Source organism: Hoplias malabaricus, chromosome 7, assembly GCF_029633855.1.
Source record: "Hoplias malabaricus isolate fHopMal1 chromosome 7, fHopMal1.hap1, whole genome shotgun sequence".
Classification (NCBI taxonomy): Eukaryota; Metazoa; Chordata; class Actinopteri; order Characiformes; family Erythrinidae; genus Hoplias; species Hoplias malabaricus.
The window spans coordinates 42,878,444-42,890,963 of NC_089806.1; the positions used below are offsets into that span (position 1 = coordinate 42,878,444).

At 40.8% G+C, this 12,520-nt stretch overlaps 1 pseudogene; it reads right to left on the reverse strand.

Moving 5' to 3' along the window:
* Positions 1-660: 660 nt before the first annotated feature.
* On the reverse strand, positions 661-11,294 carry LOC136701564 (E3 ubiquitin/ISG15 ligase TRIM25-like; annotated as a pseudogene).
* Positions 11,295-12,520: the final 1,226 nt, after the last annotated feature.

Below are 12,520 nucleotides of genomic sequence, written 5' to 3' on the forward strand. Positions count from 1 at the left end.
TGTAGTGGCCTTTAACCAGCTGCAGCTGATTTTTCTTCTTAGGATTAATTTTTCTGTGCTTTATTTTTTTTGTTCCACTCTTTGAAATAAACTCTGATATAACACAAGAAAGCTCCACACTGCCACGAGGCTTTAGTTGGCTACGTACTCACCAGATTATTTAAATTCCCCATTCCTCCTTAAATGGAGCAGCAGTTACACACTTAAACCTGTAGATGGCAGTTTACCACAGAAAAACACTTGTATGTATGACATGCTGTGTTCACACTCAGAATGCTGAACTCAACTTCATATGATGAAAATTGATCTAACAGCAGGTATATCTTGCCACCTATAGATGGCAGAATATACCACAGGACGCTGTATGAAATGCTGTATCATGGGAATTTATCCCAACTATATTCACACACCCTCTATTTAAAGACCAGAGAACAATTTAAAATCCTGAACAAACTAATTATCATAAACCATTAAAATGGAATATAGTTAGGACACGATTTGAAGACAATTTAGCCATTTTGCAATAAACTGGAGCAGGATTATGTGATTTTATTGCAAATTAATAATGAATAAAAAAAAAATCAAGAGTACAAAAACAACAGCAATGCTGTGATTACAAACAGTAAATATGGCACATGCATTTTAATATATTTTTGCACATTCAGCTACAAACCATCATTATGAAGACATTATTACACTGGCCCATAATAATAATAATTATAATATTAATTTCATACTGTGTCCATCAGTTAATTAAAAACGTATAATGGAAAGGATTGTAAAATATATAGAAGGTAACTGAAGAATACACAGAAGCATCATTTTCAATCACAGAACCTCACTTTTGTTCCCGAATTAACCCAGAATCCAGCGTAGAGCGGCTGAGTGAAGGTGGTGTGGACGGTGTGGAGGAGGGTCATTGTGTCAGAGACGCTGTAGAAGGACAGAGTTCCTGCGCCGTGATCCACATACACTCCTATTCTGGAGGAGGACAGGGCTAAGCTCTTAGTCTCAATGTTGTTGTGACAGAAAGAGAGAGAGGGAGAACACTGCAGACTCCAGGACTGATCATTGCGTCCAAACCAGCTCTTATTACCACTACCTTTCCTGCTGATCCCGTTATATGACACTGATATTAACAAAAAATGTCCATCATCACTGCCCCAATCAACCTCCCAGTAACAGCATCCACTCACACTCTCTTTACTCAACACCTGCCACCAGTCGTCAAATCTCTCTGGATGATGAGGGTAACCCTGGACTTTTCCACCGTACCTCACCACTCTGTTATTCTCAGACAGAACAAGGTGCTGATGTGCTGTGTTGGGGTCCAGGGTCAGACGACAGAAATCTAAACAAGGGGAAAGAAAATTAATAAATAGGTTTATTCTTCACAGAAAATTAATATATTCAAAGAAAAAAAATTGTCTGTGCTCTCCCTCCTCACTTCTATAATTCACATATTATTTACTACTAAATGGGCATCAAGAAACAAACAGTCTGTTACTTATTAAACTTCAAATGTTTGTGTCTATCACATACACTGCAGGGAATCTTCTCTGGTCGTTGGCTCTAAGGGTAAAATCATCTGAACTCCTGCAGCTGTGGAGACACAGAAGTCAAATGATCCACAACAGAAAGAAATTTCAGTTTGAAATCATCAAATGGACTAAAAAAATCCTCCAGATTTGCATATTTGTTATTTATGCATGTGTGTGTTTTATATAACTGCACATACTAGAGGTGGGCGATACCGAAAGTTTTGGTATCGATCCGATACAAAGTAAACACAGGGCCAGTATCGCCGATATTGATACCGATACCGGAAGTCTTCGCCATATGCAGCTGTAGAAGCAAAGGACGGGAGTGGGGGGGATCTGCTGATCTCCTGTCTTCCTTTATTCTGTACTTGAGTCTGTGTCTCTCTCTGCATTCTTTTCTTGACCCTGGGGGTCCTTAAGTCATAAAAAAGGGTCTTTGGAGGGCGTTTTACGAGCCTGCTCTGGAGGTTTATCTCACCTTACATCTGCTAATGTGGAGATGTCTCTGAAACGAGCTAAAGTTAGGGTACTTAAAATTAAAACTCTCAAAAAGTCACAATTGCTTATTAGGAATTAATACACATTCATCATATCATACTACAATCAATACCAATACCGGCATTGGTATCGATATTTGGATAGATCCGACCACCTCTAGCACATACATGTAGCTACAGAGTCTCTCTAATGTGTAACTCTGCTGATCTCCTGTCTTCCTTTAGTCTGTACTTGAGGAAGAACTGTGTCCATCACTATATATCACATAAGGGGTCTCCTCTTACCGAGCGGAGGGATTTTACTGAACTCCTCTTTGCAGAATTCCTCCAGTCCCTCTTTCAGATCAGAGAGAGATTTCCTCACTCTGTCGAATGAGAGATGTTGATTAACTCTGATTCTCGGTGAGTCCTCAGGTCCAGGAGAGACACACAGAGACTGGAAACTCTACAGAATACAGAAGGGTAAAGGAGAACAGGAATACAGATCTTTTAGAGCCTTCTTGAGCTTCAGTTCTCTCTATAGATCACACAGTGAGTGTTACCTGGAGGAAATGGATGTGATCGTCTGTGTGGAAGCTGCTCCAGCTCAGTGTGTCTCCTCTTTAGATCAGAGATCTCCTGCTCCAGTTTCTCCAGGAGTTCTTCAGCTCGACTCAGTTCAGCCTTCTCCTGAGCTCTGATCAGCTCTGTCAGCTCAGAGTGCTTTTTCTCAAAGGAGCAGATCAGTTCAGTAAAGATCCTCTCACTGTCCCCCACTGCTGTCTGTGCAGAGCTCTGTTACCACACACACAAACACACACACACACTGTGTCTGTGTAGAGTCTGTAAGAGTCCAGCACTGAGCTCCTCATTGTCCGACTGGAGGAGAGTGGGACTGAGGGGTGGAATATCTGCTCCAGCCGCTCTCTCCTCACTACTCACCTTAAGAGCTTTCATAGCCTCTTTCACCTCCTGCAGCTTCTTCTCTTTCTCCTGGATTCTCTGCTGAGATTCCCTCTGCAAATCTTTCAGTCGACTCTGGATTAAAACAAACACATTATGAACTGTAAGATAAGAGTAAATTATTAATTAAAAGAACTCTGTAGCTTTAATGGACTTTGACACTGTGCTGTTTACTGTAAAGCCATAATTCTTACTGTTGTATTGTTTCTTTTCTTCTATCTGAATTGTACCATTTCTAATGTAACATATGGACTGTTTTAGAGATCACACATTCCCTGTCTAAAACACCTCTGATAAGAACAGCTGTTAACTTTACGACAGTGCACAAGCAACTCAGATGATGTTTATGGCCTAGGTTGTTTATGGCTTGTTCACGAAAGTGATGTGTTACGACAGTTCTTGTTGCTTCCAGATACTGTTTAGGTAAAGATCAATCCATGTGTGAAGTTGTAAAATGGGTATAAAGATGTGTGCCTCTTACAAACCTTTAGATCAGTCTGAGATTCAGCCTGTGACCAGATCATTCTGAGATGAGTCTGAGGATCAACCAGAGCCCTCAATAAACAGAATTATATCCAGACTGGTCTCCTATCTTCACTTTGAAACCACCAGAAGACAAGTTTACAACAGCTGGTGTTTCTGCCTGGTTCTGATGGTTTCAGATGGTTTCTGAACACTCCTGGTGGCTCTTCATGACGGTTTTGACTGCTCATCAAGAAGACAACTCAAGTTGTGCTGTAGATCATCCCAGAAGCAGAATCAGCTCCCTAAATCCGGATGGGGTGGTGATTCTCCCTCTGATGAGAACAAACTACATGCAAGCGGTGAGCCTACTAGAACCTTATGAGTCCATTTATGGAGAAAAATAGCTGTTAAATTAAGAGAGTCTATGTTTTGTCTTGTATTGTTTTTGGCTTCTTGGTACTAGTCTAAGAAGTGAGGCAGGGTGTTTTCTTGGCCTTAGCACATGTTCCTAATTGGGTTTATTAGGATTTAGTGGGATTTGAATGTGATCAAGTCCAGTTTCTGATTTTTTGCTACGCGCAGGTATTTTTCCTAATTGTGTTTCATTAGGACAACGGGTGCAGGAATTATTTGCCAAAGGTCTGTTGTGACACTGCAATATTCTTAAGTGTGTTTCCTTAAGACAGAAGACACGGTGGGGCAGAGTGTTTCTCATCTTGAGCGGTGTGTTCAGGTGTTCAGACAGTGGCATTCTTTACTAATGAATGAACAGAAGGAACAAAATGCACAACTGTTACACGAGTGTGCTAATCATAAACGTGCAGCCTTTAGTACAGAGAACACATGTGAACACACTGAACGCACTATCAATGCACTACAAGTTAAAGTAGATAAACTTGTAAAAGAGAAAAGGGACCTTCAGGAATTAGGTGGAGAAGCTGTATCCATCTCTTACAAAATTCCAAAGTCCAGAAGAGAAGTCTTCCAGCTCAGATTCTAGTGACAGAACTGATGAAGAAAGTTATGATCTAACAATGTTAGAAGCTGCTCCAGTTGTAGTAAAACAAGTAAAATCTAGAGAGGGGGAGATAGACTGCCTGTCTAAAGAGTTTAAGCATCCAAAGGAAATGGGCATTGGTCCTTTCTTAACACAAATGACACGTAAAATCAAACTGTATTCTCTCCATCCATTAGACATCATATGTGTGCTTGCAAATACCCCTGCCAGTTGAGATTGAAGTCATGGAGGAATATTATGAGACACAGATAGATGAGTTCTAGTTCTAGAAAAGCAGTGCAGGACTGTAACATGGGGTTGCTTACAGTACTTAAAAACAGTGTAATGTCATCAGGGGAAAAATTAGCCTGAGAGTCAGTACACACAGAGGTTTGCTGAGGTGTTTTTGCTCCATGGGGGAAGTTCAGAGTTTGTATCACTAGCAGACGTTCTGAATTCTCAGGTGTCAATGGCCCAATGGGCTGATGGCTTATCTCAAGAAATGAGGAAGGTTTTGCCACTGTTGAAGCCCAACTGGCGCACTAGTACACTGACCGAGTTGTCTTAGTGTTTAACAGCATACGAGAGAGATGCCCATGTTAAACTACATGTTGCCTCTGTTTTGCAAACTGTTCCCCAGCTGACAAGTAGTCAGGTCACCCAGCGTAACAATGTGTATCACTTTTGTGGGAAAAAGGGACATTTGAAACGAGATTGTAAAAAGAGGAAATGGCAACAATATAAATATAAGTCCAGTCCAGAGAAATCACAGTGTCAATCAGACAGTCCTCTCACCTCTGAGGTGGCAGGTTAACTGTTAAAACTCATACACAGTCTACTCAGCTGGCTGCCCCCACTTGGATTTCTTCTCTTTCAAAAGAGTCAGAGCATTTAAACTAGAGATGTCAGCTGTGAGAGCGTATTTGGAGCCAATTCTCCAAAACAATGATAACAGACTGTATGTGAGGACCACTGTGAACGAAAATGAATGTGATTTTTTGATTGACACAGGAGCACAAGCTACTTTAATGCCCACTGCAATGTTTACAGTTAGTAACTGCTGGACAAAGGTCCATTCTTCCTGACCGTGCTTCTGCAGTGCGTACTATCCCAGTACCAACCACCATCAAAGGGCTTAGGTCATTCTTGGGCTTGTGCAATTATTGTCGTCCATGGATTGAAAATTATGCTCAAATTGCTCAGCCATTATATGACATTTTGAAGGGAAGCCCCAAAGAAACAGATAGTGTTCAGGTTTCCAACACGGCTGAAATAGTAATTAAAGAGCTTAAGGATGCTCTGACATCTGCCCCAGCATTAGGTTTTGTTCAACCGATCTGCCCTTCACATTGTATGTTCATGAAAATGATGGTTTTATGACAGCATGCCTCATGCAAGATCATGGTGGTCAGTTACGGCCTGTAAAGTACTGTTCAGCTAAATTGGATATAAATGCAATTGGGTTTGGTCCATGTTTGCGTGCTATGCAAGCAACATTTTTAGCTGTTACTGTGTGTACTTCAGTGGTCTTATCACAATCACTCACAGTGCGTTGTCCACATGCTGTTAAATCTCTATTGTCTTCGGCTCGTGTAATTACAGTTACTACTCAGAGATGGGGTAACTGGCTCTCTGCACTCACAGCTCCTAACATTTGCCTGCAAAGGGCACAGATCGCTAATCCCTCATCATTAATGATGACTGCATTGTCTGATACTTATAATGAGGGTGAAGATGATCATGACTGTGTTGTTTTGTCCCACAGTCCACATATGGATATTTCTGAAATTCCATTGGAAAATCCTGATTTGATTTTGTTTACTGATGATTCAGCCCAGATTCTGAATGACTGTAAACATGTTGGATGGGCTGTCTGCTCGCCACATGCAGTAATAGCTCAGGGTCGTCTTCCTGATCATTTTTCTGCCCAAGCTGCTGAATTGGTGGCCTTAGCTAATGCTTGTATGCTAGCTTCAGGTCTAACTGCAACAATTTATTCTGATTCCAGGTACGCATTTGGTGTCATTCATGATTTTGGCCATATTTGACGTCATCGTGGTTTTCGGACAGCTGCTGGTACCCCTATTAAACATGCCTCTTTGGTTTCTGATCTCATATCAGCTAGTGAGCTTCCAACAGAACTTGCAGTTGTTAAGTAAAAGCTCACAATTCCTCTGACACAGATGAAGCACGAGGTAATGCCATGGCTGATGCAGCAGCAAAGGCTGCAGGGAAATTACCAGCAGTGACAGTGGCTGCTACAAAAACTAATGACACTAGTTTACAAACTGTGCGTTCATCACTAATGCAAATGTACTCTGATGCTCCTGCTATTGAAGTGTGGTCTTGGATGGATAAAGGTGCGTGTCTTGATTCCAGTGGGTTTTGGACAAAGGGAGTGAAGTATGTAGCACCTGAGGCACTTTTACCATACTTGGCTCAGCAAATTCATAGTTTAGGACATGTGGGTGTCCACAGCCTGGTTCACCGGTTCTCCTCAGTATGGTGGAATCCTAAATTCCGCTCCCATACATCTGATGTAGTGAAGCGGTGTATATTGTGTCAGTCAAACAATACAGTGGCGGGTGTCTCCACACCTGCTGTGAACACAATTGCACCCCCAGGACCATTCACACATCTGCAAGTTGGTTACATCACACTACCTCCCTGTCAGGGAAAACAAGATGTGTTGATTGTGGTTGAAAATTTTCACGCTGGATAGAAGCTTATCCAACAAAAAAGGGAACTGCTTTGCACACAGCCAAGGTTCTGGTCCAAGACTATATTACATGTTGGGGTTTGCCTGACATCATAGAGTCTGACCAGGGAACACACTTTACAGGAAAAGTAGTGCAGGAAGTGATGAAAATGTTGCAGGTTAAATGGAAGGTCCACTGTCCGTACAGACCTCAAGCATCTGGTCAGATGGAACGACAGAACAAAAATATAAAGCAGCGTTTGTCAAAGCTACACGAAAGTGGGGTTTCTTGGGTGGATGCACTATCTGCTCTATTGTGTAGCATCAGAGCCTCACCTACATGCAAAATTGGTTTGAGTCCATATGAAATCATTACAGGACATGCCATGTCTCTACCAGGAAGCAATGATCTTAGACAAGCAGATGTTCATCTTACTTCAGATGTCTTATTAATGTACTGTAAGCAGCTCACCAATTCTGTACATTCTGCTCAACAACGTGTTAAAGATGCTTGGACTGAGCCTTCCGGGGGGGACATCCAATTGTTCCAGGACAATTTGTGATGATTTAAAAAAATAAAAATAAAAAATCACACAGCTGGTCCACTTGAGGCAAAATGGAAAGGCCCATTCCAAGTGCTTTTAGTAACAGATGCAGCAGTATTGTGTCAAGGGAAGAAAGCTTGGACAAACATGTCACATCACAAAGTAGTGTTACCACCTAACTAGGGACAGATGGCTGAACTGGTTGGGAGAGCTTTGGGAAGAACTGTAAGCATGTAGGCTACAGGGGCCACACCCAAAGTGAAGACACCATCTTTTCACCCTACGATTAGCGTTCCACACTTCCAGCCAGTATCTTAGGGGCCCAGTGTTAGGTAGGGTAAGACGTGGTAATACTCGATGCAATAGTGAAAAATGATGTTCCTCAAAATGTTAAAAGTTTATATACAGCCAACATGATACTGCCTAGTGTTTTTTTTTTGTACAAACCGGATTCCAGAAAAGTTGGGACACTAAACAAATTGTGAATTAAAATTGAATGCAATGATGTGGAGGTGCCAACATCTAATATTTTATTCAGAATAGAACACAAATCACAGATCAAAAGTTTAAACTGAGAAAATGTATCATTTTAAGGGAAAAATATGTTGTTTCAAAATTTCATGGTGTCAACAAATCCCGAAAAAGTTGGGACAAGGCCATTTTTACCACTGTGTGGCATCCCCCCGTTTTTGTTACAACACTCAACAGACGTCTGGGGACAGAAGAGACCAGTTTCTCAAGTTTAGAAATAGGAATGCTCTCCCATTCATGTCTAATACAGGCTTCTAACTGTTCAATCGTCTTGGGCCTTCTTTGTCGCACCTTCCTCTTTATGATGCCCCAAATGTTCTCTATAGATGAAAGATCTGGACTGCAGGCTGGCCAGTTTAGTACCCAGATCCTCCTCCCCCTGTGTAGCCTTGATGTTGTGATTGCTGCAGAATGTGGTCTGGCATTGTCTTGTTGAAAAATACAGGGTCTCCCCTGAAAGAGATAACGTCTGGATGGGAGCATATGTTATTCTAGAACCTGAACATAGTTCTCTGCATTAATGGTGCCTTTCCAGACATGCAACCCCATACTATCAGTGATGCAGACTTCTGAACGGAGCGATGATAACAACTTGGGTTATCCTTGTCCTCTCTGGTCCGGATGATATGGCGTCCCAGAGTTCCATAAAGAACTTCAAATCATGACTCATCTGACCACAGAACAGTCTTCCATTTTGCCACACTCCATTTTAAAAGACCCCTGGCCCAGTGCAAACGTGTGAGCTTGTGGAGCTTGCTTAGAAATGGCTTCCTCTTTGTACTGTAGAGTTTCGGCTGGCAACAGCGGATGGCACGGTGGATTGTGTTCACTGACAATGCTTTCTGGAAGTATTCCTGAGCCCATCCTGTTATTTCCTTGACAGTGGCATTCCTGTTTGAGGTGCAGTGACGTTTAAGGGCCAAGAGATCACGAGCATCCAGTAGAGTTTTACGGCCTTGACCCTTACGCACAGCAATTGTTCCAGATTCTCTGAATCGTTTGATGATGTTATGCACGGTTGACGATGATAACTTAAAAGTCTTTGCTATTTTACCCTGGGTAACACCTTTCTGGTATTGCTGCACTATCTTTCTGCGCAACAATGGTGGAATTGGTGATCCTCTTACCATCTTGGCTTCAGAGAGACACTGACACTCTGAGAAGCTCTTTTTATACCCAATCATGTTGTCAATTGACGTAATTAGTGTTAATTGGTCTTCCAGCTGTTCGTTATATGCTCAATTTCCTATTTCCAGCCACTTATTGCTACTTGTTCCAACGTTTTTGGGATTTGTTGACACTGTGAAATTTTGAATCAACATATTTTTCCTTTAAAATGTTACATTTACTCAGATTAAACTTTTGATTTGTCATCCATGTTCTATTACAAATAAAATATTGACATTTGCCATCTCCACATCATTGCATTCAGTTTTTATTCACAATTTGTTTAGTGTCCCAACTTTTTTGGAATCCGGTTTGTACCTTCTAGGTAAAGTCAAGAACAACAGTGGATGAATTAAAACTCCCTTGAAGATTTCTGCATGGATCTGTTCATCTCACCATTCCTGATAATCCAGCATAGCTCATCAAGGAAGATGACAGTAATTAAAAAAAATGGAATTGTTGTTTCTTCTACTGACTCTATGGACTACACGTGCTGCTGTTCACGTCTCAGATGTGAGCAGTGACAATGTCTTTCAACTACACTACGCTACACTAACAATTATATCTAATGTAAGATACATTAGGAAAGAAATAAGGCCTATGCCACTTAGGAATAAGAAACGTTTTTTTTTTGTTTTGTTTTATTCTTCTTTAATTTATTGTGTGTACGTTCCTTTTACATACAAGAGGGAGGAATGTTGTATTGTTTCTTTTCTTCTATCTGAATTGTACCATTTCTAATGTAACATTTGGACTGTTTTAGAGATCACACATTCCCTGTCTAAAACACCTCTGATAAGAACAGCTGTTAACATTTTACGACAATGCACCAAGAACTCAGATGATGTTTATGACCTAGGTTGTTTATGGCTTGTTCACGACAGTGATGTGTTACGACAGTTCCTGGTGCTTCCAGATCCTGTTTAGGTAAAGATCAATCCTTGTGTGAAGTTGTAAAATGGGTATAAAGATGTGTGCCTCTTACAAACCATTAGATCAGTCTGAGATTCAGCCTGTGACCAGATCATTCTGAGATCAGTCTGAGGATCAACCAGAGCGCTCAATAAACAGCATTATTATTCAGACTGGTCTCATCTCTTCACTTTGAAACCACCGGAAGAAAAGTTTACAACATTACTCACACATGAAACAGAACTGATTTAAAATACTGTCTTCAGCAGGTGAAGCTCTGACCTGTTTGTTGGTTCTTGCGGTTGATACTGAGACTGTATCGTGGCCTCTGTGTCCCTCCATCGTACATAAATAACAGATACAGCTGTGGTCAGTGCGACAGTAGATCTCCATCACTTTATCGTGTAGAGAGCAGATGTTCTTTTGTAGTTTTGTGGAGGCTTTAACCAGTTTGTGTTTGATCAAGGCTGGAATTTCCAGATGAGGTTTAAGGTGAGTTTCACAAAGCGATGCCATACACATCAGACAGGACGTGACGGCTTTGTTTTTCCTCCCAGTGCAGAAATCACTCTCCACATCTCCAGGTCCAGCGTAACAGTGAGAAGGAGCCTGGAGTTCTGTCCTCTTCAGTTTCTCCACCACTTCAGCCAGCATGTTGTTTCTGCATAGAACAGGCTTTGGAGTGAAGGTCTCTCTGCACTGTGGACAGCTGTAGATCCCTGTCTGATCTTCCCGATCCCAGCAGTTGTTAATACACACCTTACAGAAACTGTGTCCTCAGGGAACAGCCACTGGATCCTTCAGCAGATCCAGACAGACTGGACACATGAACTGGTCCTGATCCACTGAGATACTGTTCTCTGCCATTTTCCTGCAATTGCTCACTGAGAGAGAGAGAGAGAGAGAGAGAGTTCCAGACTGAGTTCAGTTTTGTTTCCTCTGAGGAGTGGCTTCCTGATTCTGTTGTGGTACAAGTGTCACAGATTCAAATTTCAGTGTAGTTTTAGAGCCTGTTTTAATGCAAAACTCACTATGCAATCACATAAAATAAATGAAAGATTGTTAGCTGCCTATGTGAATCCCGCGGTTCAGCACCGCAGTAAATTTGACTCAGACATTCACCCATGAATATCCTGGTTATTAAAAAAAACCAAAATGTACTATTTCAGTGCAATTACTACATATTATGAATTTATTCACAGACACTGGCGTTGAATGTTTTTACTGCTATAAGATGTGAAAATATCATTATGTGATTTATAGATAAGTTCTTTCTGGTGGGGAAGCGCTTTAGTGACGTGACTTCTTTTCAAAATAAAAGTCTTGGGTATAAGGGTATAATACGTAAACCCTGTAACACACTTTTGAAAGCTGATTGTACATCAGCTTCCCTATGTGTTGCATGTAAATCTTGTAACAAATTTGTGAAAACAGATTCTATGTGAGATTTTCTATATTTTCTGTTTCTGGACTAGGAAAGATGGGTGTCACAATTAAATGACATGACTCACAGCCCCAATTTCGGGCCTATGATGAAGTACACCCAAGGACCAATACCCTTCATGCTCATTTGGACATGTGAATCTTGTAACAAATTTGTGAAAATAGATTCTATGTCAGATTTCCTATATTTTCTATTTCTGGACTAGGAAAGATGGGGATCACAATTAAGTCTTAGAACGGCACATTTTATTTATGTTGGTTGTAGATGCTCTAAAATATATATATTCGTGAACATAAAATTATGCACTATCCTACTGAACTACAGGAACTGTTATTTAACTATTTACATCAACACACACAGGGACATATTACACATCAGTGCAGTGTGGACAGTGCAGTTGTCCAGTTTGAGAGAATGTCTCCCATTCTTCTGGTGTCATTGCCAGACATTTGTGGTGGAACCAGAAACTGCACACACTACACTGTATCTGCAGAGTAAAAATAAAAAAAGAGAGAAAAAGAAACATGTAATTGACTGTTATTTAGAAACTGACAAACATTGATCTATTACAATAAAGTGTAATACTGACCCACTGTGTATAACAGGGATAAGACCTCCGTGCACATGTGGCATAATTCATCCAGATTATCTGAAATAGGTAATTTTGGAGAAAATTCAATTAATATGACATTTGAACTGATTCCTATATCTTTTATTTATCCTGAGTTTTTATTTTAATATATATTATAAATTGCTGTTCACTCCCAGTGTTTTTGATTAT